At 46.6% G+C, this 25,011-nt stretch overlaps 1 long non-coding RNA gene across 1 annotated transcript; it reads left to right on the top strand.

The window, feature by feature from the left end:
• The first annotated feature begins 649 nt into the window (after window positions 1–649).
• Window positions 650–21,419, top strand: LOC135981790 (uncharacterized). The gene is made up of 3 exons (XR_010598955.1): window positions 650–769; window positions 1,145–1,301; window positions 15,653–21,419. It is a non-coding gene; the product is annotated as an uncharacterized LOC135981790 (long non-coding RNA).
• Window positions 21,420–25,011: the final 3,592 nt, after the last annotated feature.

Here is a 25,011-nt window from a genome sequence, read left to right as displayed (position 1 = left end):
AGCGGCGAAGCAAAAAAAAAGGATTGGAGGGAAGCTGCCCCTTAGAATCTGCCGCCCCAAGCACAAGCTTGCTCAGCTGGTGCCTGGAGCCAGCCCTGTACATAAGAACAGCGTACTGGGTCAGACCAAAGGTCCATCTAGCCCAGTATCCTGTCTACTGACAGTGGCCAATGCCAGGTGCCCCAGAGGGAGTGAACCTAACTGGTAATGATCAAGTGATCTCTCTCCTGCCATCCATCTCCACCCTCTGACAAACAGAGGCTAGGGACACCATTCCTTACCCATCCTGGCTAATAGCCATAATGGACTTAACCTCCGTGAATTTATCCAGTTCTCTTTTAAACACTGTTATAGTCCTAGCCTTCACAACCGCCTCAGGCAAGGAGTTCCACAAGTTGACTGTGCGCTATGTGAAGAACTTCCTTTTATTTGTTTTAAACCTGCTGCCCATTAATTTCATTTGGTGGCCCCTAGTTCTTGTATTAAATTACATTATTAGATAATGGGAATAATATCATGTGACTACATAGGTAGCTGTTGAATAACCTGATGATTCAAAATTATTGGAGAGGTTTGTTTGTGTTTTTTTTTATAAAATCTATATATAAGTTAATGAATACTACAGTAATCTCTGACTAGCCCACAAACCCAGCCTTTTTGTTCTGTGTTTGTAGCATAGGGGGGGACTTGGGAAAAGGAGACATGCAAGAAGTCATGGTGCGGAAGGAGAGCCTGCTTGTGTCTAATGCACTGAAGAAATTGTTCAAGAGTAAGTCGCCTTGTGTAAAAATTGCCCCATAATCTTGCAAGGGTCAGTGTCATCAGCCTGAACTATCTTCCATCTTAGCATTAGTTATGCAAATAAATTGACCCATAATACTTTCAAAAAATATTTATATGATGCATTTAATACTTGTTTGCTTATGCCAGCTATGCCTTTTCCACCCAAACCCCTTTCGCCTCCTTCCATCCAATATCTCCATCAATGATCTGGAAGAAAGGAGGAAATTAGTGGAATTGGCAGGTAATACTAACTTGGAAGATGTTCAAAGTGCTCTAATTATGACCTCTTATAACAAAACAGCAGACCACATTCATATCCAGGAATTCAAAGAACACCACTAACAATTATTCTTAATTACAGCAATGCCCAGGGGCCCCATCCATGGAGCCTCACTTGCTAGGGGCCATACAAACATGGAGTAAGACAGCCCCTGCTCACAAAATTCTGCAGTCCAGTCAAAGACAAGACTTGGCAAACAATCAGGAGGAAAAGGAGAGATCAGTCAAGGATAAAAATGGTAAGAAAAATACATGTGTAGAGACTAGCTATGTGCACAAGTAGATGTTGAGTCAATTAATTTAACATATAAATAAAGTCCTTACTGGCCATCTATCCAAAATTATAGAAGGCCTATATGGTTTGATGGATGTTGAGATTTTAAAGGATCTGAAAATGTATAACACCCTAAATGACAAGTAATTGAAGGATCCAGTTCAAGGAGAAGAATTCTATAGAGTGATCTATAGAAATAATGAGATTCTGTTAAGCAAAGAAAATATCACAAAATATATATTTGATTGTGGAATAATCTCCCAAGAAAAGTACACAGAGTCCCATTTCTCATGTTCTTTAAAACTGGACTGGGCAAATAATGCAGTGAATAAGCTTGCATTAGTAGCAAGGAGGATTAGGTGACCCAACAGGTCTTTTCTGTCATTGTACATTTCTTTTATTCCTTTTGAATTTTTTTCAGTCCCACTACATCAAGCCTTTCTGTGGCACAGAAGAGCCTAACAGTTTGCAACAATGGCCCTATATAGGGTGACCAGACACCCTGTTTTTAAGGGACAGTCCTGTATTTAAGCCTTCTTCCATGTGTCCCAACGTTTTCTTAAATACAGGCAAATTGTCCCATATTTTCTGGGATCACAGCACAGAACAGGCAGCGGGGGGCAGCAAGCAGCTGTCCCCACCCCCTTTGCTCACCCCAGTGTGCGCCCGCGTCTGAGTCTCCCTGGCCGCCTCCCCTAGCGGTAGCAGCATTGGCGGCAGCAGCAGCGCTAAGGAGGGTTTCATTTTGTGACTCTACACCTGGCTCCGCCGCTCACACTGCTGCTCCTGCCCCGCTGCCCGGGATGCCCCCCCACCGCGCCACTGTCAGCTCCCGCCTTGCAAGGCTGAGTAGCCGGGGCGGGGCAAGGCAGAGCAGGGCGTGCCCCCCCTTCCTCCATGCACCCACTGTGCCCCTTGCCCAGCGCTTGGGGCAGCCCACGGGGCTGCTGGGGGGACCCTGCTCAGCCCTGGCGAGAGAGCAGGCTGCGAGACGTGTTTCACCTTGCTGCTGACCCCCCGAACGTGAGACACCTAGTGGGGCCCGGAGGAACAGGGGAGGACACCGCCAGTCCTGCGCTGGAGGGAGGGCTAGGGAGAGCGGCGGGGAGACTAGACCACCAGCCCCAGGGCGGGCATGCAGCGGGGGCGGGCTTGGATCACCAGCCCTGCAGGTGGGCGGCAGAGGAGCTTGGAAGACCAGCCACGCGCAGAGGACAAAGGGGGGACTCAGACCCTCGGACAAGCCCTGCACCTGGGTGGGAAGGTGGCTGCGGGGAGGCTCAGAGGACCAGCCCCGCACACGGGCAGTAGCGGGGTACCTTGGGCCAGTCCCGGGCGCCAGTGGGGAGGAGGACCTCACGCTGGCCCAGCATGGCGGGAGGCAGGAAGGGCTCTGGTCGGCACAAGCGCAGCGGGGCGAGGGTGGCCTCGGCAGCCCCGCGCCTGGAGAAGCTGGGGGACCTCAGGGAGGGCTTGGGCTGGCTCACATGGGCGGAGAGGGGGTGCGGACCAGCCCGGGGATGTCCTGTTTTCCCTTTGGGAAAATATGGTCACCCTGGCACAGGGGTTGGCAACCTTGCAGAAGTGGTGTGCCAAGTCTTCATTTAGAAAAACTGGACGCGCACAAGTCCATGGGGCCGGATGCGCTGCATCCGAGAGTGCTAAAGGAGTTGGTGGATGAGATTGAAGAGCCATTAGCCATTATTTTTGAAAACTCATGGCGATCGGGGGAGGTCCCAGATGATGACTGGAAAAAGGCTAATGTAGTGCCCATCTTTAAAAAAGGGAAAAAGGAGGATCCGGGGAACTACAGGCCAGTCAGCCTCACCTCAGTCCCTGGAAAAATCATGGAGCAGGTCCTCAAGGAATCAATTATGAAACACTTAGAGGAGAGGAAAGTGATCAGGAACAGTCAGCATGGATTCACCAAGGGGAAGTCGTGCCTGACTAACCTAATTGCCTTCTATGATGAGATAACTGGCTCTGTGGATGTGTTATTCTTTGACTTTAGCAAAGCTTTTGATACGGTCTCCCACAGTATTCTTGCCGCCAAGTTAAAGAAGTATGGGCTGGATGAATGGATTGTAAGGTGGATAGAAAGCTGGCTAGATCGTGGGGCTCAACGGGTAGTGATCAATGGCTCCATGTCTAGTTGGCAGCCGGTTTCAAGCGGAGTGCCCCAAGGGTCGGTCCTGGGGCCGGTTTTGTTTAATATCTTTATTAATGATCTGGAGGATGGTGTGGACTGCACTCTCATCAAGTTTGCAGATGACACTAAACTAGGAGGTGTGGTAGATACACTAGAGGGTAGGGATCGGATACAGAGGGACCTAGACAAATTAGAGGATTGGGCCAAAAAAAACCTGATGAGGTTCAACAAGGACTACTGCAGAGTCCTGCACTTAGGACGGAAGAATCCCATGCACTGCTACAGACTAGGGACCGAATGGCTAGGTAGCAGTTCTGCAGAAAAGGACCTAGGGGCCACAGTGGACGAGAAGCTGGATATGAGTCAACAGTGTGCTCTTGTTGCCAAGAAGGCTAACGGCATTTTGGGCTGTATAAGTAGCGGCATTGCCAGCAGATCGAGGAACGTGATCGTTCCCCTTTATTCGACATTGGTGAGCCCTCATCTGGAATACTGTGTCCAGTTTTGGGCCCCACACTACAAGAAGGATGTGGAAAAATTGGAAAGAGTCCAGCGGAGGGCAACAAAAATGATTAGGGGTCTGGAGCACATGACTCCAGAAGAGAAGAATGAGGGAGGATTTGATAGCAGCCTTCAACTACCTGAAGGGGGGTTCCAAAGATGATGGAGCTCGGCTGTTCTCAGTGGTGGCAGATGACAGAACAAGGAGCAATGGTCTCAAGTTGCAGTGGGGGAGGTCCAGGTTGGATATTAGGAAACACTATTTCACTAGGAGGGTGGTGAAGCACTGGAATGCGTTACCTAGGGAGGTGGTGGAATCTCCCTTCCTTGGAGGTTTTTAAGGCCCGGCTTGATAAAGCCCTGGCTGGGATGATTTAGTTGGGAATTGGTCCTGCTTTGAGCAGGGGGTTGGACTAGATGACCTCTTGAGGTCCCTTCCAACCCTGATATTCTATGATTCTATGATTCACTGTAACTTAAGGTTTCTCCTGCCGGTAATACATTTTAATGTTTTTAGAAGGTCTCTCTCTATAAGTCTATATTATATAACTAAACTATTGTTGTATATAAAGTAAATAAGGTTTTTAAAATGTTTAAGAAGCTTTATTTAAAATTAAATTAAAATGCTGATCTTATAAGTTTAGTGTGATCTTTGCCCTTGCTTTTCCTTGCTGAGTTTTCCCATCTTGCCCCTGTCTGCACTCCTCACTGACACAGGCTGGGGCCAGTGGGCCACAGTTGGGGGAAGCTGCAAAGTGCTGGGCTGAGGCCAGGAGCAGAGCCCCGGGCTGGCTGCCGGTACCCCAGGCCAGCAGCAGGCTGAACGGGGCCAGAACCCCAGACCGGCAGTGAAGTGAGCGGGACCAGCGGCTGGTATCCCAGGCCGGCAGCAGACTGAGCAGGGCTGGCGGATGGAACCCCAGACTGGCAGCGGGCTGAGCCGCTCAACCCGCTGCTGGTCTGGGGTTCCAGCCACTGGCCCCGCACAGGCCACTGCCGGTGTGTGGTTCCGGCCACCGGCCCCTTGCCAGGCGGGGTCTCAGCCACTGGCCTCACTCAGCCCACTGCCTGCCTGGATGAATGGAACCCCAGGCCGGTAGCGGGCTGAGTGGGGCCGGCGGCCGGTACCCCGGCTGGCAGCAGAGTGCCACTAAAAATCATCTCACGTGCCGCCTTTGGCACGTGTGCCACAGGTTGCCGACCCCTGCCCTAGCTGTAGAAGAATGAACCAATGGGGAAGCCTTTGTGAGATGCATTTCACAAGCTACTTCAAGGCAAATATCAAATACTAGATAAGAAACGTTATTGACAATTGGGTTACTGTAGTGAGTCGGTGTGGCTCCCCTCCTGCCCAGAAGAGGGAGCCCACGTGCAGGCACCAGAGTGGGTGGAGCCACCGCCGCCTGTCCCCGCCCCCCAGAAGTCAAGGGGCGGGACAGGAAGTATAAAGGCCGTCCGCCAGAGCTCAGTCGGCGGCCAGCCACCGCAGGGAGTAGACGTGCGGCCGGGAGCTCCCGACCAGGATACCTCCGAGGCCCGAGCCCTAACTGGCCTGAGCTACCCCGGGCACGCTACAAGGAGGAGCCGCCGGAGCCCGTCCACGCCCGCCACTGGGAGAATCCCTGGGAACCCCATCCCAGCAACACGGAGGGCGAGACTGCATCCGAACCCCTCCGCCCCTGCTGTTACCCAGAGGAGCCGCCCGAGGACCGTTGGCCTGACTTCCCGGCAGAGCTACCGGACCTGCCACCGAGCCCTGGCCGAGAGGAGCCCATGCAGATGGACTGGCCCGAGCCCGGCGCGACGAACGAGGTAGGCTCTGAGGGGGATCATGGAAGTGGCCCGGGGGTAGCCGACCCCAGTCCGGCTGCAACTGAGTGTGAGCCAATGTCAGTGTGTTGCGGGCTGGATACCCCACTGACCAGCAGCGGCAGCAACCGCTGCTAGGGCCCCGGGCTGGAACGCAGTGGAGTGGGTGGGCCTGCGTTCCCCCCTGCCACCCCCTGCTCACGGGTGGCAGGCTTCCCCCTCACCCAACGCTCGGCTACAGCAGCCTAGGCATATCCTGGGCTCTGAACTATTTGCTCGCTCAGCCCCTGCAAACAAGGGCCTGAGCTTAACTGCGTTTGCCCCACCCTGATCCAGGGCCTGGGCTCTGAACTATTTGCTCGCTCAGCCCCTGCCAACAAGGGCCTGAGCTTAACTGCGTTTGCCCCGCCCTGATCCAGGGCCTGGGCTCTGAACTATTTGCTCGCTCAGCCCCTGCAAACAAGGGCCTGAGCTAAACTGTGTTTGCCCCGCCCTGATCCAGGGCCTGGGCTCTGAACTATTTGCTCGCTCAGCCCCTGCAAACAAGGGCCTGAGCTAAACTGTGTTTGCCCCGCCCTGATCCAGGGCCTGGGCTCTGAACTATTTACTCGCTCAGTCCCCTGCAACTGAGGGCCTGAGCCCTGAGCTAACTGCCGGCTTTGCTCCGCCCTGCATCAGAGAGCCGGAGCTTCGGGACTAACTGACTGCTTGTTCCCCCAGTAGTGAGTCGGTGTGGCTCCCCTCCTGCCCGGAAGGGTCGAGCCCCGGCTAGGACCGATTACAGTTACTGACCAAAAAACATGCATTTTTTGGTTTCCATGGTATTTTGCCTTCAATTCCCAACCCTGTGTAAAGATATTATTATACATTGTATTATATGGTTAAAATGGAAGCCAGTGACAGAAAAAATGAAGAAAGCAAATCATTTCCATAATTCCTTACTATTTTTAAAGAAATCCAATTCAGTAAAATATCAGACATTCCTATAATGAAAAAACCCACCTTTTTTAGAAAGTTAAAAAATGGCTTGTGGTTCTCTTAATACCAAATTTTATTAATTTAACAGACAGGGATTATTTAAACATTAAAAAGTACATTTTTGTAGAATCTCTTCACTTAACTATGGCAACAATTTAAAAAGTATTAGATGTGTATATAACAGTGGCTAAACTGTAAGCTCTTTGACAGCCTTTTGAGTATTTATGTACAATACTTCATTTTAAAAAATGTGCTCAAGCTGATTCTTTTAGATCTGTTAGCTGCCTGTGATTCTCCAGCCTATAAAGTGTTGCTAAAATTCATTCAGCCCTCAAACCTGGTATACTGAAGTCAATAGGAGTTTTGCAATAGATTTCAGTGAGAGCAGGATCAAATTATCAGTTTCTATGGCCTGGGCTACACTAGCTGGGGCGGGAGGGTTCGAACTAAGATATGCAACTTCAGCTACGCTATTCGCGGTGGTTGACTCGCCGCCTTGAGGATGGCCAGGTAAGTCAAACTAAGACTTACCTGGCCATCCTCAAGGCGGCGAGTCAACCACCGTGGCTCCCCCATTGACTCCGCTTACTCCTCCTGCCGAGGTGGATTACAGGCATTCATTCGGGGATCGATTTATTGTGTCTAGATGAGACGCGATAAATGGATCCCCGATACATTGAACGCTACCCACTGATCCGGCGGGTAGTATAGATGTACCCTATGAGTAGATGGAATCACTATGAAGTGCTCCATTTTGGTGACCCAGCTAGGCTAGGCTATGCTAACTGTGAGATGAGGCAGAGGCTAACCAAGACAAAAGGGATCATTTTAAATTTTTAGAACTTAATAAGGGAAAACTCCAAAATTGAACCAGGAGTATAAATAATATAGAACATTACGAAAGACTTACTACTTATAACAATAATCTCTAGGTTACCAACTCATTAACCTTTGTCAGCTTATATGTGCTGTGCAGTTAAGACCAAACACATTGTTATTAACAAGAACAAAAGAGATTACTTAACAATATACTGTGTCATTTTAGAGACGAATCAACTTTTCCTCTCCTTGGCTGTAAGTCCTGCTCCACTCTTGCTGTCCTGTTCTTTGCTTCTGTTTGGCTTGAAGTGCTGATTAGATGTTCCTGTGGCTGTACCTATTTTCACTGAGTTTATCCACAAGTGGGGTTTCTTCACCTAGTGGGCCCTCACTTGTCCACAAGGCACCTTTGAGCTGTATTTTGTTCACAGTCATTCTCTCTGTTCACGTACTTTAGGTCCCTGGTGGGTAGGCTTCCTGTTTACCATTTTCAGGATCTGATTTAATCTAACACAGCTTTTTGATCAATTACCTTCTTCACCAGAACCGTCCCTTGGGTATGGTGAATCAGAGTGACCACTCTGGGCCCCGTACTTTGGGGGACCCCGTGCTTCAGTGTGCGTATGTTGTGCGGGAGGTGCGACCTTTTGTATCCAGTTTAGTTCAAAGGCATCATTTAATTAATGCAAAGGACCAATCCTGTTGTTATATACAGTAGCATACAATGGCTAGCACTAGCAGGGACAGAGACAAATGGAGAAAATATAGCTTGGGTGTGGAAAAAAGGCCCAAAAAAAAGAAGAGAGAAGAAATGGATAAGACACTGAAAGGTTCACTGGAAAAGTTTATGGTTTCGAAAAGTGTTCTGGCTAGTGAGGAAAAGGCTGAATTAATGGACTCCAGTGATTGTACCAAGGCTGAGGAAGAGGACAATAGTGCAAAATGTGCACAGGCTGTTGAAATAGGAAAATCTGCCAATGCTATTTTCGCTGAAGAAGATATGTATGATCCAGCAAATTGGCCAGATTTACTCAACAACAAGACAATAGACATTTTAGTGGAGAGAGGGCCTGTGAAAATAACTGGTAATGACCATGTTTTTCCAAAGAATGATGACAATCAACGTTTTTCAGAAGACTTATACACACACGGAATTTACCAAAGGGAGAAAGGGTTGAAAGAAATTAGCTGGTATACTCAAAGAAAGCTGATGCAACTTTTTTACTTTTGCTGCAAATTGTATGGCGCAAAAACAGCACACAAATTAGTAAAGGAAGGCTGCAATGACTGGAAACATCTCAATGATAGATTGCTATCTCACGAATTATCCAATGAGCATATTGTAAACTCAACAAAATGGAGTGAAATTCAGAGAAGATTGTCTGCAATGAAAGCAATAGATGAGTATACATTGCAAGAAATAAACAAGGAGAACAAACATTGGCAATCAGTGTTGACGTGTTATAGCAGTTGTGCAGTACCTAGATGAGCATAACTTAGCATTTTGTGGAACAAATGCAAGGCTTTATGAACATAATAATAGTAACTTTCTGGGATTAATTGAAATGATAACTAAATTCAATCCTACGATGCAAGAACATGTCTGATGCATCAAAAATGAAGAAATCCATGACCATTATCTTGGGACTCGTATTCAAAATGAGCTAATCTTGATGATGGCATTGCAGGTGAAGAAAAGAATTCTTGAAAAGGTGAAGACTGCAAAATACTTTGCAGTTATTCTTAACTGTACCCTTGATCTGAGTCACCAAGAGCAGATGTCCCTTGTGCTTCGTTATGCTGACGTGACTTTTGAAGAAGTGACAGTAAGGGAGGATTTTATTGACTTTCTTCCGGTTCAAGACAAAAGCGGACGACTGCTAGATTCTCTCATAGCTTCGCTGGATGGATTTGGACTCCATATTAGTGATTGTAGGGGTCAGGGATACAACAATGGGACAAATATGAAGGGCCAGAAACAAGGTGTACAGGTGTGCATCCTTCAACTCAACTGCCAAGCCTTTTTCACTCTATGTGGCTGCCACAACTTAAATCTGGTATTGGAAGATATAGCGAAATGTAGTTCAAAAGCCATGACATTTTTTGGAGTTGTACAGCGAATTTACAATATATTTGCAGCTTCAACTAACAGATGGCAAATACTGAGAGTGCATGCTCCCTTTCTAATGCCAAAGCCATTGTCAGACACTAGGTGGGAGTGTCAAGTAGAGAGTGTAAAAGCAATTCGCTGCCAGACAAATGATATCAGGAACACCTTGCTTCAAGTTGCTGAAGAATGCAACAACTCAAAAGCTAAAAGTGAGGCTGAGTCCTTGGTCAACTACGAACTTGAAAATTTTGAATTTCTGTTTGCAATGGTTATGCGTTATGACATTATGTTTGCCGTAAACACTGTGAGCAAGACACTTCAATCCAGGGAAATGCAGCTTGATGTGGCTATCACACACATCAAAGGACTAATTGTCTTTCTGCGGAAATACAGGAACACTGGATTTACCTCAGTCAAGAACACAGCAACAGAAATAGCATCTGAAATGGACATTGAACCTAAAGTCAAAGAATGACGTGTGAAACGAAAGAGAGGTGACGAGGAGCTGGAGAATTCACCCAAGAAAGTATTTGAAACCAATTACTTTCTGGTCATCATGGATCAGACTCTCATGTCACTGATCACATGATTCGAACAAATGCAAGGGTACGCTGACAATTTTGGTTTCCTGTAAGATATGAAGATACTCAAAGAAATGACAGAAGATGACATGAGAAAGCAGTGCATGGATTTGGGTACTGCATTGTCTGATGGAGAATCTCACAATATCGATGGGGCAGACCTTTTCTCAGAGCTTCGGGTTCTACGAGAATTCATCCCTGAAGGAACAAGTACTGCACTTCAAGCCCTTCAGTTTCTTAAATCACTTGACAGTGCCTTCCCAAATACAGTAATAGCATACAGGATTTTGCTGACAATCTCAATCACAGTGGCTTCAGGGGAGCAAAGCTTTTCCAAATTAAAATGGACAACTATGTCTCAAGAGAGGCTGAATGGACTTGCAATTCTGCCCATTGAGAAGGAAGTAGCATCAAACCTGGATTACCACGATCTGATAACAGAGTTTGCTGCAAGGAAGTCCAGGAAGGTGGATTTCAGAATGTAAGCAGCACGACACTGATCGTGATCGGTGAGGGTTTTTTTTAATTATATGAACTTCATTATAATGATACATAAAAGCTACAATATAATATAATTGCATTATAATTATACAGCTAGGTGCTATCAATATTTAACCTGCAGCCTGCAGCTGCCCTTGAAGTTCACTGTAACCAGATTTCACCTGTATAAAACATGTTAAGGGGGGCCCATACAGGCTGATTTGTCCCAGGCCCTGCACTCCCCCTAGGACAGCCCTGCCAACTCTATTTCCTTTGTTTTTTTCCCCTTGATACTCTCTCTCTGGTAAGTCTGTACATTTTATTTCCCTCTATTTCCCTTCTCCAATAATGCCTGCTCACATACCCTTCTCTATTTTTTTTCTGCTTCTCCTGACCTGAAACCTTTCCTCTTTTCCTTCTTTCCTCCTTCTTACTTCCCAGTCCTCTACTTTTATTTTCCTGTACTTTTATTTTACCACATCACCTCCTACTCAGGCTCCAGTTCATCCACTAACTCAGCATCTCAATTCTTCCTCTCTAACAGCTTTTTCCAGCTGCCCCTGTAGGTGAATTCCAAGTCCCCCTCCCAAGCTCGAGCTGCTCTCTCATTGGCTGTCTCTCTCTCCAGGCCAGCATTCTGTGCTGCTGCATCACAGCTGCAGTAGGTGCTAGTGCCAGGGTAAGGATTACTACACCACAGATTGTTTGAAGGACCACAGATAATTATGGATGATTGTTCATTGTCCCTGGGTGGTTTATCCTGCATGGTGCTACTGGGTTCCATTCCATCTCGATATGTATATTAAACCATTAGAAGTGTTACTAAGGAGATATTGGTGGCTTTGCCATCATAATGCTGATAATTCCCACTTCCATTTTATTGGACAGTGTTGTTGGCTTTAGGGTGTTGGTGTTGTTGGTGGCCTGCGATATACAGGAGTTCAGATGAGACAATCTGGTGGTCCCTTCTGGCATAAAACTCTATGACAGTGTGGTGGAATAGTGCACCCAGTGCCTTCTGGACAAACTGCAACATTTAACTCTTTTCACGGGCATTTAGGGAGGAAGGTATCTGAAGGGATGAGAGGTAAGATTAAACAGAAGTATAATCCAATGCTCTGGACACAGTGGGATGAGATACAGTATTACTATAGGAAAAAGAATGAGGAGTACTTGTGGCACCTTAGAGACTAACAAATTAGGTGCCACAAGTACTCCTCGTTCTTTTTGCTGATCCAGACTAAAAGGGCTACCACTCTGAAACCAATATTACTATAGGTTATGGCCTGCTGGGACAGTCCTTTTTGTGCTGCACAGAGGAGAGGGATTGTGCAATAAGTTGGTGCATCTAGAGCAAAGATTTGTCATAATCAGTCCCTTCATGTACTCCAAAGAGGACAGGACTGATGAGCATGCCTAGCACACTTCCTGAAGGAGTGTAACAGTAGCATACTCCCCTTGTTTGCCACAAAAATCCTCTCCCAGAGCTCCACCCAAGGCAGCATTCCTCCCACAATTTCCCCTAATGCAGTGCGGCTTCCCATCACCCGTAGCATAGGGTGGGCCTCAATGGCAGGCCTTTAACCATTGAACAGAAAATTGCATATAGACCTGTGATTAATTCTGGAAGTATCTGTGTTTCAGGTGTTGGTCCAGAAATCTTTGGCAGACAGTTTTGTGTTCTGTGACCAATGGTTAACAGTGGGATCAAAGAAAGCAATAGCAGAACCAAGAAACTGGAGACAATAGAAAGATTGACAGAGGAAAAGATCTCACATTTTTCCAATAAGTTGCTTGCATTCATAAGATTTCCTGTAGTCAAACGCTATGCTTCCCCTTTAAATAGGTTCATTATCACCATCACATAATATTTACAATGAGGTAGCATCCAAAGGTCCCAGTCAAGATCAGACCCCCACTGGCACAGGTGCTATGTGAAGATATAGGAAGGCACAATCCCTGCCTTGGAGATCTTGGAAATAATATCCTTCTTTTGTAACTTCAAACAAAAAATTGTTAATTTGCACTGCTGTAAGTACTCAACTAGCAGTACCCAATCCAAAATTACTATTTTTAAAGGATTTGTACTGAAATTTTAATATTCCTAACGTTTATTGATCCAAACAAACGGGAACTTTTAACCAGTAATGACACTTTCAATTACATTCTTGTTGGTAAAATCCACATACTGGTGTCATGATACAAGCATGTAAGAAAGAAAATGGCTGTTGGACAGACAAGTTATTCCACTGCTGAGGTTTGGCTTAGAGCACTGTAAACAAACCAACATTCTCTTCAGGGGGAGCATGATGGGGTATACCAGGCCTTCATAGTCCCTGTTGGATATCTCACTGCTCTGCTACACCCCAACCCAGGAAGCAGCCAGGTGGGTTCTCCAGGCCTGCCTAGAGAGGCCTCACTGGGGCAAACATCTTGGCAGCCAGCTAGATAGATCTGGTCCTCCAAGGGCTAGCGACAGCCAATCAGAGACCAGCAGGCTCAGCTAAAAGGAGCTGCGGGACTTTAGCACCTCAATTCTTGGCTGGGGCCAGAGAAGTGAAGAACAGTGCTTTTCTCTTGTCTGGAGACAGATGAACCTGAGCTTGCTGGCCCTGAGATAAGGCTGGAGATAGAGGGGCTGGTAGGAAGAAGCCCAGGGAAATAGGAGTGAAGGATGGAAGGTGAGCAAGTCCCTGGGCTGGAACCTGGAATAGTGGGTGAGCCTGGGTTCCCCTACAGCCACAGGTAAAATGGTGTAAAGCCCAAGAAGGGAACAGGTGTTATTTGGGAGCCTAAACAAAGGGCTGAATTTAAAGCCCTTCAAGCCACTGATGACCCACCAAGGTTGGCCTGCAGGGGGTACTGGGGGTGCCAAAGGGATTGTTGTACCACACTCCTTTGCTTGGACACACTCAAGACGTGAGTGCCCCTTTACAGGCAGTTTACACCTATAGGCATTCATAATCATATATTGCTAAGACACTTTGGGGAGTCTTATTATGCCAAGTCAGAATATACAGAAATCACTTATAAAATCAGCAAAGTAATTGAATCCACATAAAAATATATATGGTACATTTTATATATCTATAAAAGTTGAGCACAACAGAGTACCAATGTAAGAAACTATTTGCTGCATACCAAGAAATAAAACATAAAATAGTGGGGCTGCACATATACTTTTTATATGGTTTGCAAAGGTGAATGCTGAGAAGCATCATCGGACAAGTCCAATCTTCATCATTGTTCAACTTAATCTTAATCTGGGTTTTGGAAAATATTGTCACACTGCACTCACAGGCCAGATCAGGGATCCAAGTTAATGATATGTTAACATTTCAACAGAATAAAATGTACTGTTGTTCTAAACTAGAGAGATTGTGCCATGGCTGTGAAAGGAGTGTCCAGGAAGAGAGTCAGTAGAATTACACATACATGAAAAAAATAATAAAAAGGTACTGTAATATATTGCTCATCATTTCTAAGGGACATAAGTCCAGAAATTCAAGTTATGATTTTCATATCAGGCATTTTTCAGCATGTACTGTATATTTAGTCCATGGTGTATGTGTTAATACAGTACTCCCCAGACTGAGTAGGGAGCTATAGTGTGGGGAAGTTATGAGGCAGAGCAGATTTATTGGGGGTTCAGGACAACTGCAAGACCCCAGCTCCATCTCCCACATACATGCTGTAAACTATGCTGCATCTCCCTGGAAGCCACCCACCTGTGCTCTCTGCTCCCGCTGTGGCTCCCCAAAGTAGTCTGTGACAGGAGTAGTTCACATTGACAGGGCTGCAGGCTCAGGTAGCAGACTGCCAGTCCAAGCTTCTCTGCTTTGATCCTGCGGCACTCACCTGTGCCTTTCGTGGCATCAAAGGGCATCCTCACCTCAGTGGCATAGAACCTTCTGGTGAGTGGGGAGGGACAGAGGAGGAGAAGAGTCAGCCAGATGGATATAAAAGAGCAAAAAGGAAATGGAAAAAATGCATAGAAGAGAAAAAAGAACATAAAGAAAAGGAGGGAACCACTGCTTTAATATCTATCACAATTACAATGTGGCTGAGCTACAGGTCCTAGGGAACCATAATTTTCAATGTCTTGACTTTTGTGTGTTTAAAATCTCAACCAGAGTATTATGATAAGTCTTTTTGCATTTTATGTCATTTTTTTCTCCAGGGAAAAAGTGTGTTTGAGCACATGTTCAAACAGAATGCATGAGGGACAATCAAACTAACACAGTCTGTACATTTATTTAAGTGATTGAACCATTGCACATTCAAATAAATGAACTGAGTGTATTTATTTGAATGTTCTCACAGGTATTTGAGACCACAAACTGTGGGGGGCCCCAATTCTCCTCTCACTTGCACTGGTGTAAATCAGAAATAACTCCCCTAAAGTTAGTGTTAAAACCAGTGTAAGTGGAGCAGAATCAGGACTAACTGGGTTTAATTGAATATGTAATCAGAGGTCAAAATGCAGTTGCTTTTAGTTCTTTGGGAAGTTCCAGTCCCATGAATGCTTGTCATATCTAGAGTTCAGCGCCTTAGATTGTTGAATATTTAGTAGAGAACTGCATACTGCTGATAGTTTCAAGCTTCAGGCATAGTGAGACCAGGAAGCGGACTAGCAATTTCCTGGAGAAGCAGGGTGGGTGAATGGAGTTTGGTTGTTATGGGTAAATAATACTGTGGCAGTCTGCACCCCATAGTAATATGATTATGATATAATTATGTTGCATCTTGTACAAGATGTCATGTGAGGTGTCAATGGAAAACTTCTGATTTGCTGAATATGATTATCCTATTTGTATGCATGAATCATTTTTGTATCTGGAGTTATGAATATTGACTATTCATCTGTATTTCAAATGTGCTTGTCCTAGGTAAAACCCACAACTAGCCTTTCAGGTATAACAGTGAAGAAACTAGACTGTGCTAATGGCCCATCAGTGAAAACAATGGACCATGGAAAAGGCTTGTCCTCACCTGGGGACGCTTCAGACAGCCTATGGATAATGGCTGCCATGATTCATCAAATATGCAGGGGCATGTGACTAGACCATGTGTTACTGAACTCCATTCTGGTACCTGTATTTTTCCACAAACTGGGATGGGAACAAAGGGATTCCTGCCAGATGGAAGAAACTATAAAAGGGCTTCACTCTCTCTACAACTCAACACCTGGAAACACCTTAGGAACAAAGACTTTGAACTGGGGAAGTGCTGGTCCCAGGCAGGAAAAAGGAAAACCCTGCCTGTGTATAAAACTTCTACAAACTGCCTATACTATCTAATAGGGTAAGACCCTGATTCAAATCCTGTGTAGTATATTAGGCTTAGATTGCGTTTTTGTTTATTTGCTAGGTAATCTACTTTGTTCAGTTTGCTGTCACTTATAATCACTTAAAATCTTTCTTTCTGTAGTTAATGAATCTATTTTATATTTTGTACCTAAACCAGTGTGGTTTGAGTGAAGTGTTTGGGAAAAATCTCAGCTCAGTTAACAAAAGAGTATTATGCATATTCCTCTCCACATCGAGGGAGGGGCAGACTGTGTATTAAATTCATACTGGTCCAGCTTTTGACCAGGGCAGGATGGTACAGCTCTGGGGATCCTAGGATGGGGAGCTCGGGGTATTTTGACCGGAGTCTCTCTATTGTTGGTTCATGGAGTGGTTGGCAGAGCATTCATGAACACAGCTGGTTGTGGCCCCTGCCTGTGAATGTTTGTGTGAGGGCAAGTTTGGAGGGCTTTGTAGCTTGTCACAAAGTCACAGTGTGAGAGGGAGCCCAGTTTGGTGAGACAGTGGGCTCAGTGGTACCCGAGTTCCAGGTGACACCCCGTGGGAGGGGGCATCACAAAAACTTTCTACTTCAAAGGTCTATAAGACCATAGAAAACCCTCCTCTTGTGAAACCCATAGGGAGGGGAAAGATGATACAGCAGTTTTGACTTATGCTCCCATGACTAGGTGTACTGGCTCTTCAGGGTATAAGAGAATAACTCTCTCAGAAAAAAGCAGCCAATTCCCATCTCACTACCAGCGGGCAAAACATTGAACCAGTAAATACTACAAGGAGGCCGTTGCTGGGGTATTGCTCCCAAAGAGGGTATACCCTGATCCAGATCTGAGCTAAATTTTGTAGGGTCCTAGGAATTAACCTCCTATAGAGTGGTTAGGCATGGGTCCTCCCCTCCAGAGCGCAGCTGAGGGAAAACGTCTGGGCTTCAAATTTATAAATCAATCTCATCATCACCCTTTCATTTCTACTATCTGGGTATGTAAACAGTTGTCCTTCTTTGAGTTTTTGCTCATGTAGATTCCAAGTAGGTGTATGCATGCTGTGTGCACAGTCGTCAGAAAGTTTTTCCCCTAGTGGTACTCCTCAGGTCAGCTGTAGATCCCCCCCTGGAAACCTGCCGCCTCTTCAGTTCCTTCTTACTGCCCGTGACGGTCATTGGAGCTGCTTTTTCTCTCTTGTTACAGCAAGCAATCCCCTAGTACCTTTTCTCTTTGTACTTGTAAATAGTTTACTTAGTAAAAAGAACAGGAGTACTTGTGGCACCTTAGAGACTAACAAATTTATTAGAGCATAAGCTTTCGTGGACTACAGCCCACTTCTTCGGATGCATCTAATAAATTTGTTAGTCTCTAAGGTGCCACAAGTACTCCTGTTCTTTTTGCGGATACAGACTAACACGGCTGCTACTCTGAAATCAGTTTACTTAGTGTTAGTTAGTGTTTCAAGTAGTTTATAGAGTTAGTCAGATAAATTTCTGTTGGGGTTCCGCTGCGTTCTCCCCTCCCAGGAACCAAGGCATGCCTCAGGCTCAAGGGTTCAAACCGTGCGGGTCCTGCCAGAAGCCTATGCCCAGGGGCCATTCCCACAACTCTTGCTTAAAGTGCTTTGGGGAGGCCCACCAGACTGACAGGTGCAAGATCTGCAAAAGCTTCTGCTCAGTAACCAGACAGGAGAGAGACTTTAGGTTAAAACTACTCCTCATGGTGTCAGCTCTCCATCCCCAGCCAGCACAGCCCGTGTTGGCCCCGAAGCCCAGCACTTTGGTGCAGAGCACACTCGCCTTGATGAGAGAGACTGCAGTGCCAAAAAAGGACTCTGGGTCCAGAGACCCCTGGCACTGCCACTCCTCGGCACCGAAGACCTCCACTGTGGCTACCCAGCACTGCTTGCACTCACCAGCGCCACTCAAGAAACAGAAGAGAGCTAAGAGGGGGCATTCACCCACAATTGGAGCAGGAGAGCATGAAAGCACTAGCAGAGTGCGTTCTGCGCTGGGACACTCAGCCCCTGCTCTGGCTAAACCGGCACCGTCGACTCCAGCCTCACAGAGAGCTCTGTTGAGTCCGGTACTGGTGGATTCCCCTGCGTGGGAAAGTCCGGTAGAGGACCTGGATCTTCCGTCCACCCTGGCCACGTTTAAGGCGGCCAGGCACTTCAAAGCTATGACAGCTCCGTAGGCACCAGCACCGCAGAGAAGCACTGCTTCCAAGGGCAAACTGGCCATGCTGCAGCACCGGTTGCTCTTCCCTTGACACCGCTCCTCGACACCACCCCGTTCGGCGCTACCATGGTCTCCGAGATCGGAGTCATCTTTGAGAGCCAGAGTCGTATGTCTCAAAAAGGAGATGGCACCATTCGAGACAGGGGACAGCAGTTCCCCGTGATGCCTTGGCCACTGCAATGGCAGGTGCTGGCGCAGTGGCCCTTCCGGACTCCATGGGTGTACCACCAAGCCTAGGGGCTGGGCTCCAGATCTCTGTTGGTTGCCTCAGAAAGGCAGGCTTCCCTGACGTCCTCTATGGCCTGGGAACCACCGTGAGGCTCCAAGACTGGCACCAAGGCCAGCACCAAGGCTGTTACTGAGGCTCATGCCAAAGCCGGCACCTAGACTGGGCCCAGTACCACCCCCAGCACCGCGAAAGAGACATCAGCACAGGGGGACCCCTGCGAATTGGAGAGTCAAGAGGTCCCGGTGCCACTGAGGGCACCATCCTCATCCTCCCCGGATGGGGCAGTAGCGGGCTTGTCTTCCATGTTGCTAGCTGTGGACAACAGAGCCCATCAGGAGATGCTCAGGGGTGGCACAGAACTTGGCAGGCAGAGGAGGTGTCAGAGGAGACTGACCCAATGATGGCTATTCTGACACCCAAGGGTCCTTCAAGAGTGGCCTTTCCCCTGATTAAAACCATCCAAAACATCACCAAGATCCTGTGGCAGACTCCCGCATCTCTGCCCCCCCCCCAGCCAAGGGGGGTGGAAAGAAAGTACTTTGTACTCTCAAAAGGGTATAAGTACCTATTTACCCACCGTCAGCCGGGCATATTAGTCATGGTGGCTGAAAAGGAGAGAGAGAGAGAGACACACACACACACACAAGGGCAGCCCGGACCAACGCCCAAGTCTAAGGAGGCAAAGAAGCTGGACCTCTTAGGCCGAAAAGTCTACTCTACTGGAGGGCTCCAGCTTCAGGCTGCCAACCAGAAAGTTGTCCTCAGCCACTACAATTTCAATTTTTGGAACACTCTGAATAAGTTTAAGGAGTTGCTTCCTACTGAGTCCTAGTCAGATTTTGGGGCCATCATCAAAGAGGGCAAGGTTATAGCAAGGACCTCCTTGCAAGCCACTCTTGCCTCAACCACTATAGCCATGTGAAGGAGCTCATGGCTGCAGACTTCGGGCCTCCCGCACGAGGTCCAACAAACAACTCAGGACTTGCCCTTCGATGGATCAGGGCTGTTCTCAGAGCAAATGGACTCCAAGCTCCACAGTCTCTAAGACTCACGAGTGACATTAAAATCTCTGGGGCTCCATACACTAGCTGCACAAAGGAAGCATTGCAAACCTCAGCCTCCCCCACACTTCTACCCTACTTATCCTAGATAGGATTACAACAGGAAGGGGGCAGGAATAATAGGAGGAGGCCATTTCAGCCCTCTTCCAACTGGAGCTAGGGCTTGGCGAGGCAGTCTTTGGGCCTCAAGCAAAGCTTTTGAAGGTGCACCCGGGGCAACGCACCAGGCATAATCCCAGATCCTTTACCCCATTTTGTGAACTGTCTATCCCATTTCTACCATGCCTGGACCCGGATCACCTCAGACCAATATGCATGGTAGAATTGGGATATTCTCTCCAATTCTGTTCCCTCCCTCCCCATCCCTCTTCAGGGACCCTTCTCACGAGCAACTGCTCATACAGGAAGTGCAAATGCTCCTAGAAGCTGGAGCGATAGAGGAGGTCCCTCAGGAGTTAAGGGGCAAAGGGTTTTATTCACAATATTTCCTAATCCCAAAGGCCAAGGGTGGGCTCAGGCCTATTCTAGACCTGCAAAACCTGAACGGATTTATGAAAAAGCTGAAGTACTGCATAGTCTCCCTGGCTCCCTGGATCTGGGGGACTGGTACACCACCCTTGATTTGAAGGACGAATACTTTCACATGTCTATAGTCCCATCCCACAGGCAGTTCCCCAGCTATGTGGTCAACAACACCCATTATCAGTTTATAGTTCTCCCCTTCAAGCTATCGGTGGCCACGCGGGTGTTCACCAGTGTATGTTGGTCGTAGCGACCTTCCTGTGGAGGTGACAGGTACAAGTATTCCCGTACCTAGATGACTGGCTAATCAAGGGTCGCACCAGAGCTCAGGTGGAGGAGCATGTGAACCTGGTAAGACTTTTGACAGGCTCGAATTGATACTGAATGTGACAAAGTCAACTCTAACCCCCACTCAGAGGGTAGAGTTTATCAGACCTCTCCTAGACTCAGGTCAAGCCAAAGAATTCCTTCCAGAATCGCATTTTCTGACCATGGGTGCCACCATAGAGGGCTTACAATGAAAGCCCTCTACTACAGCGCAGAATTGCCTGAAACTGCTCGGTCATATGGCCACTTGTACGAATGTAGTTCAGCACGTGAGACTCTGTCTCCGACCTCTTCAGGCCTGGCTGGCCTCAGTATAGAGGCTAAACCAAGACCGCCTAGATAAGGTAGTCACTCTTCCTCCTCCAGTTATTGAGTCCCTTCTGTGGTAGCTCAACAAGGAGTGTGCAGAAGTACTCTTCTCCAGGCCCCAATCCTCGCTGTCTCTAGTCACGGATGCATTCGCAATGGGATGGGGCGGTGCACCTAGGTAGACTCAGGACTCAAGGTCTCTGGTCCAAGGCAGAACTTTTGCTGCACATCAACATCAGTTGAGCTGTGTGTGTTTCGTCTTGCTTGCCAGACATTCCAAACCCATCTGGAGGGCAGATGTATATTGGTATTGACCAACAATACAATAGCAATGTTCTATATAAACAGACAGGGTGGTGCTCGCTTCTCTCCCCTATGCAAGGAAGCCCTCAAACTGTGGGACTTCTGCATTGTGCACTCGATACATCTAGAGGCATTGTACCTTCTGGGCTCTCAGAACGATCTGGCTGATCATCTCAGCAGGTCCTTTCACAATCACAAATGGTCCCTCTGCCCAGCTGTTATGATCAACATCTTCCAACGGTGGGGATTTCCCCATATAAACTTGTTTGCAATGAGGCACAACAGGAAGCGTGTCTGAACTTAAGGCCTTAACTTCTGAGCCCCCATATATTGTCTTCTATAAGGACAAGGTGCAGTTGCAGCCACACCCAACTTTTCTCCCTAAGATAGTTTTGCAATTCCACATGAACTAGGACATATTTCTTCCAGTGTTCTCTCCTAAGCCACACGCTAGCAACCAGGAGCGAATGCCCCACTCCCTGGATCTCAGGTTAGAAGAACGAGGCTGTTTCAGAAATCAACACGATTCTTCATTGTGACTGCAGAGCGGATGATGGGGCTCCTAGTGTCATCCCAAAGAATCTCTTAATGGATCATGGCCTGCATCAAGGCATGCTACGACCTGGCAAAAATTCCTGCCCCTGCGCTGACGGCACACTCCACAAGGGCATAGTCATCCTCGGTGGTGTTCTTGGTGCAAGTCCCCATTCAAGACATCTGCAGGGCAGCGACATAATCATCAATCCACACCTTTACTTCGCACTACACCATTATGCAGCAGGCCAGAGACGATGCCGCATTTTCAGAGCAGTGCTACAGTTTGTGACCCGCTGAGCTCCGATCCCTCCTCCTAGGAGATGCTTGGGAGTCACCTACTTGGAATCAACATGAGCAAGCACTCAAAGAATTAAAAATGGTTACCTACCTTCTCGTAATTGTTGTTCTTTGAGATGTGTTGCTCATGTCCATTCCAAGACCCACTCGCCTACCCCTCTGTCAGAGTGCTCCAGCAAGAAGGAACTGAAGAGGCAGCAGGTTGGCAGGGGCCTATATACACCACCATGAAGGCACAACTCCAGGGGGCACCAAGGCCAACCCGATGGGTACCACTAGGGGAAAAATCTTCCGACGACTGTGCATGCATCACACGCACACCTACTTGGAATGAACATGAGCAACACATCTCGAAGAACAAATTAGGAGAAGGAAGGTAACCATTTTTTTCCATTCCGCAAGGGAGAGAGTAAAGGCAGATGTACCTTCAATGAAAGGTACCTGACCAATAGTGAAGGTAAGTCTGTCAGTATCAAAGGAATAGCAGCAGTGTGAAAGAGAGCTTGGATTGGTGACTATGGATAAAGAGGTTTTTTTAAAGAAAATAAATACCTGTGTCAAACTGAGCAAACGTTTCTTTAAAATACGGGTATGTGACACGTGCCCCTTCTGCTGTGCTCTCCTGGGACTTCTACAGCTTCCATCTGGGTAGGAAGCTGTTCAGGACTGAGAACGTGGAAATGTCAGCAGATATAACTTCCAAATTTTATGAAACCTGGTGATTCACAGGGAAAGGAAGAAAAGGAAGCATTAACCCCCCAGAGAGGCTGCCTGAAGAGCTGACTGTTCTGCCCATGACAAAAGAGTGGTGATGGGGAAAATATACAAGGAATAGGACTTAATGCTACTAAGCCCACTAGTAATTTCTGCACAGGAAAAGAAAGCCTTCTGGGTAGCTGGGAGATACTGAGGAAAATGTACGACAGGAAGCAGCTGCTTCTTAGATCCTCAATCCTACAGAATGAGGGTGGAAGGGCTTCTATGAACCACAGAAAGGAGGTAAAGAAAGTGTGCAAAGACCTCTGCTTTTGTCCCCCCAAAGCTCCTTTGGTGCTCACTGCTCCATCTCCTCCTGCTTTGCCTTCTCTAACAACAATGGTGGAGGGGAGCTTCAGACCTCACAGACGTTAATATATCAACCGTAACTATGGTGTCATGCTAAATACTAGTTAGCAAACCTACAATGTAGGGCAGTGATTCTGGTGCCAGGTAGCTATAAATAATTTTCTCTGGCATCAGAATACCAGGTTAAAAGCCAGTGACCGCAGTATTATGAATGCTGCTTTCCTGGCACCAGGTGGGAAGTGTGTATAAATCAATTTCACTGGCACCATTTTTGATGTCACTCTGCTAGATTTTTAACTCTGAGAGAACAAATGATTCCATTAAAGCATTTATTCAAATATTTACCTCTGCATTCTCACTGACGTTCAATAAACTATTATTAATTACAAAGACCTGATCCTGAAATTAATGGGAATTTTGCCTGTGTAGAGACTGAAGGATTTGGTTCCAATGTACTCTACCTCTCACGCATATGCAGAAAAAACAGCAGCTGCGGTAAAAATAAGAGTGTTCTTTGGCAAGAAACAAAATTAAACCATGATGAAAATATTTAAAGCAACACAAATTATATTAATAAAAATCCTTAATTATTCTATCACATTACCCAGAGGGATTTCAGTAACTCTCACTGAAACAAAACATTTTGCTGACCTAATAAAAGTTTTAATGAGCAATTTGAAATAGAAATGATCCAAGTCCTTCTGCAGACTTCTCAGAAATAGCCACAGACTGTGATCTGCTAGTTACTTTTGAAATGTAAATTTAATGTATGTGTTTGCTACTTTGAATAAGATTGCTAATCAGAGACCACTTATTATAGGGGTTGCAGCTTTAAAACCCCCAAAGTTTGGGGTCAGATGCCAAAAAGAAAAAGTTGAAGGCAGGCCAGAAGCAATGAGAAAAAGAGAAAATTGTCTGCAGTAACTTCAATAGAAAGGGGCATTCTAGTTCATTACAAACTTAGGCCCTTATTCTGAAAGCAAACATTTACATGAGTTTAACTTTACTCGTGTGAACTTACAAATACTTATGCATGTGCACGATGGTGGAGACTATCTTTGGCTATAAGTCTGTACGGGGCCTAGCACAATGGAGTTGGGGCCCCCAGGCACTGCTGTAATACAATGTGCTTAGAGGATTGGTCTCCCCACCATAAAATTAGGGTAGGTATTTGGGAAAACTCCCTAGTGGTGAGATGTATTAAACTATGAACAATCGTCTAAGGGAAATGGTGGAAATCTCATCATGTGAGCCATTTAAAATTAGACTGGAGAAAGCACTTGAGAATATACGGTATTAAGCCATCCTGTACTGTATTAAGCTATTCAGTACTGGCAGAGGATAGTTTAGAACACAGGTCCCCAATCTTTTTTTTGCTGAGCCCCCTTCAGAGATTCATGTCCCATGCACACTCCCCTCCCTGGCGCTGCCCTCAAGCCCTTTGCTGGGCTTCCCTAGCCCTCTTGCTCTCACTCTCTGTAATATGCTGCTGGAATTGTAAGCCACTGCGTTACCTCTCTATCTCAGCAAGAGTGAACTTTGGTGGAGATTAGACTGTGTCAACTACCTGCCACAGCAGTCTGTCATTTTCACCAGCAAACTCCTCAAGAATCTACCAGTCTTAACTTGCATAGCAGGTAGCAATTGGTGAATTCCAACCCCTAAGCTCCTCATTGTGCAATGGACAGCCCCTATTCCTGTACATTCACAGAGGGTATTAAGTTTGCTCATTTAAAAAGTCAATACACTGCAATTCATTAATTTAACCGGTGTTTGACAAACACCCTTATTTCAATCACAGCACTGATTTGGGTTATAGTAAAGTAAAACAAGTTTATTAAAACATCATAAGTTTAAGTGAAACCAGGTATAAGGAGTAAAGATAGAAAGGGTTACAAACCAGCAAAAGTAAAATTATGCTTTCTAATGACTAAGACCTAACGTAATAAACTACAGTCTTTGTTAAAAGTAGTTTCCTTACTAATCTTCCTTTTCCAGCAATGGCTGACTAGCTCTTAGCCAAGATCTCCATAGCATCCAAGACACTGGCTTTCCTTGTCTCCTCAGG

The sequence above is a fragment of the Chrysemys picta genome, chromosome 2 (genome assembly GCF_011386835.1).
Source record: "Chrysemys picta bellii isolate R12L10 chromosome 2, ASM1138683v2, whole genome shotgun sequence".
NCBI classification, from domain to species: domain Eukaryota; kingdom Metazoa; phylum Chordata; order Testudines; family Emydidae; genus Chrysemys; species Chrysemys picta.
Note: the sequence above shows the minus strand (reverse complement) of the source record. Positions and strands in the feature narration are given on the sequence as shown.